Consider the following 3,733-nt stretch of genomic DNA (forward strand, 5'->3'; position numbering starts at 1 on the left):
CTCGGAGGCAGCGTCCGCAGCCCCTGGGCCGGGGACCCGTCTGGGTAAGAGCCACCGTATCCGCATCCACCGCTGCCCTGAAGTTGGGAGCTGCGGGACGGGAACTTGGGCTGGTTTTCAGGTGTGGAGGAGAGGGGAAGGATGGAGGTTTGGGGACCACTCCTCCCCTTCCCCCCTTAATTAAGAGTCCCACCTTCCATCTCTCCCCCGAGCTGGACCCCCAAAGCCGCCTCGGCCATTGTCATGTTCCCGGGTAGCCGGCGTTTCTCTGGTGCCAACGGGGGTGTGCGGCGGTTCAGAGATGAGGTGGCTGGCTGGGGGGGGCACAGCAGACCCTCTTTGTCTTGCTCCTCCAGTGGCAGCGATCTGGGGGATTCGGTTCAGATGGTCAGGATCAAGCAGGTTTCATGTCAATGCTAGAAAACGCCACGGGGTTATAAAGAGAGCAGAACTGATTTTTCCTGTCCTCTTTTTGGATTGGAAACAAATGTGCGAGCAGCACTTGTCAGCTGTGTAAAATGAAGCCGAAGTGAAATGACTCTTTGTCAGGTGTTCGAAAGGCAGCGGTAACCTCAGCCACCCACATCAGCATGCATTCCTGTTACCTGACTACTGTCTATACAGAGGGTCAACAATATTTGATTTGATTTGATTTTTTTTACAAATGCAGAGTGGTTTTTGTTTCCCTTCCAGAAGGGATCTGAAATAGAAAAAGAGAGACTATACAAAGGTCTCATGTAGGGTTTTACAAAGCCTGGGAAAAATCTGCTGAGATTTCACGCATGCCTCGTCTTTATTTCTTAAAAGTTTTTTTTCTAAGTTCTGATTCATCAGCTTGTGACCCATATCTAGGAGCTTTTTTGCTCACTTATGGAAGCTTCCCAGTTTAGACAAAGCGTAAGGCATGCAGGCGTACGTGCCAAAGCCAACCTACGGGGACATCCCAGCAAAATTGTAGTTTGTAATTCACTTCTGAGCGGTGGAATTTCTTATGCTGAATACTTTATAGTGTAGTTTTACAGCGAATGTCTGCATTATCTGCCCTGAAAATGGAGGAGATTGATCTTCAGCTCAAGTAAATGGCATATAAATGTGAACAAATGATTATTTTCTTTATTAAGTAGGAACCAAAGGGAGATTTTCAAGTAAAATGGGAAGGTCCTGTGTGGAGAATTTAAAAATCCTTTAAATGGGAGGTCCTTAAAAATGAAATCAGTTAAGCAAAAACATCACTTCTTTGTTCTTGATTATTCCATATATCTGTAAGCAGTGGCTTAAACATGTCAAACAACTGTGAAGTTTTTTCAAGGGAGTGCACACTTAAATACTGTCATGGGCTGGAATATGTGGAGGTGGATGAGGTGCCAAATGGAATGATAGTTCCATAGGATTCAATATCAGTCGTATTTTGTGATTGTGACAAATGCATTGCGTCAGATACAAATATCACACATCTCTGGGTCCAAGACGTATAAAACTGTGTCTAGAAAATGCTGAGTTTAGTAAAGATATAATGGAGGAGAGAGATGTTTAGGAGCCACATTTATTATCTCTTAACAAATGCTAGCGTGCTTGCAGGCTTAAACAACAGTAGCTGGAATAATGTAGTGTCAAACTGCTTGTCTGTGGCTGTATGTTATGATTAATAGTGATGGTGATAAATATTGTCTTCTAATCAGATATATATTCTTATGAGAATTTATTTAATGAATTGTAGATAGGGCCAGGGAAAATAATATATCTACACAAATATGCTGCTGCCGATACTCCCAGCTTTTGTACTGAAACATCAAAACAATGAACACAGTCATACATGCTTGAAACTGATAAGTATTTCAAAATTTCCATCTGTGTTGCTTTACTATCCATCCAGTCGAGATAAAACATCAATGTATTTTGCTACAAATATGCTTATGGGAAATGTTATTTGACACATGGTAATATACTGAATTTGCTTCTGATTTGTTGACTAGCATGTGTATAAGATGTTTGGTTCTATATTTAATAAAGATATGGTAGTAGTTGAGAAGAAACCACTTCATAGCATCCCCAAATGTACTGAGTATAATTCCATTTTACACTTGTGAACAGGTCAGTTTGTAAGCAACCCAATTTTGTTGGCACTTTGAATGGTCACTTAAGACCACTTGTTCTGTATTTAGTTCATCTTGGTGACCAAGAGGGCCATAATCCATATGGCAGAACCTGGGTCAGATTAAGATTCCAGTCACGTCTAGAAATGTCTACACATCAACAAACGGCAGGAGCAGAATTAGTTAAGTAAAAAGAAAAATGCTGATTAAGATAGTTCAGTAATAAGCAGCCTAGTTCTACTTTGACCTGTGAGGTGATTTGAGGAAGCTGTTTCCTAGTGCCACCCATGCACATTGTTAGAAGGAGTGGAGACCACTGGTTTTCCAGCCTTCCTTGTTCACTTCACTTTCCCATTTTAGTTATCCTTCATTTCTTCCTTCCTATCCCACTTTCTCTCCCATCTTTCCTCTCTCAGCAAAGTGAGAACTCACTTTATTAGCATCATTCCCTGCCTCCAAGAATTTGATTACCAGCGAAGTACATTGCTGCTGCTGTTCTTAGGACCGACTCCAAGTTCTGCTAGGAGGGAAAAGCAATTGGTCTACTCTAGTGCTGTTGTTGAAAGGGCCACTCGCACCTCTACACTTTTATTTCGCAAGAAGTTTTAGGTGCTCTAATAATATATGCTCCGACTCAGTGAGTTAACTGCATTTATTTTGATTTTAGCACATTTCTATCACCCTTCACATATTTTAACCTGCATTCTTCATTGTGATTTAAGAGGTTTATCTGATGAATATAAAGTCTTGGCTCAGCAGAACATAGTCCCTGCTTATAAGTACAAATCAGGGAAGGAGTTACTCTCTTACTAACCAGGTGACAGATACAGATTGGTTCAAAGGAAGAATCTAGGCCCACTGAGCCTCTCCCAAAACTCCTATGGAGGGGTTCCTTGTTTTACATGCATGTGTGTACAATGCACTGAATATTTATAAACACTTGAATTGTGGCGTGTTATTAAACACAGTCAGGGAAGAGACACGGTGTTATATCTTATTGCTTGGAAGCCAATGGCAGAATTTTCAACCATCAAGTGCCCTGACTCATCATCTGCCTCTGTGCATCATCTGACTCATCATCTGCCTCTGTGCCTCTGCTTCTAATGCATCCCATCCCCTAAGTGTGGCGCTGTGTATTGGAGCTTGGCAGCACTTAGCCTGTGGGCCAGATCTGGCCTGCAGATCCAGAAGGGTAAGTCTTTGCCTGTGCCCATGTTGGGACTGGGCGGCAGGGAGTTGTGCTGGAATTGGGCAGAGGCAGCTGGAAGCTGCATCTGCATTGCCACCACTTATAGTTTCATAGTTTCATAGATTTAGGGTCGGAAGGGACCTAGTAGATCTTCTAGCCCGACCCCCCGCCAGGGCGGGAGAACAACAAAACCCCAAAAACAAAAACGGGACTCAAATGAGTCCAGCCAGGTAGGCATCCAGCCTCTTCTTAAAGACCCCCAGGGTAGGGGCCAGCACCACTTCCCTTGGAAGTTGGTTCCAGCTCCTAGCTGCCCTAACTGTGAAGTAGTTTTTGCGGATGTCCAATCTATACCTCCTCTCCATCAACTTGTGCCCATTACTCCTTGTTATGCCAGCGGGCGCTAGGGGAAACAGCGTCTCCCCCAAACCCTTCTGGTCCCCCCTAGTGA

General features: G+C 43.6%; 1 protein-coding gene across 1 annotated transcript in view; it reads left to right on the forward strand.

The window, feature by feature from the left end:
- Positions 1-3,733, forward strand: part of GPC1 (glypican 1) — a gene marked incomplete at its 5' end in the record, with an annotated part of 433,058 nt that overhangs the window by 482 nt on the left and 428,843 nt on the right. The gene's annotated exons all lie outside the window — the stretch shown is intronic.

The sequence above is a fragment of the Gavialis gangeticus genome, unplaced genomic scaffold (assembly GCF_001723915.1).
Source record: "Gavialis gangeticus isolate Ggan-Ray unplaced genomic scaffold, GavGan_comp1, whole genome shotgun sequence".
Classification (NCBI taxonomy): domain Eukaryota; kingdom Metazoa; phylum Chordata; order Crocodylia; family Gavialidae; genus Gavialis; species Gavialis gangeticus.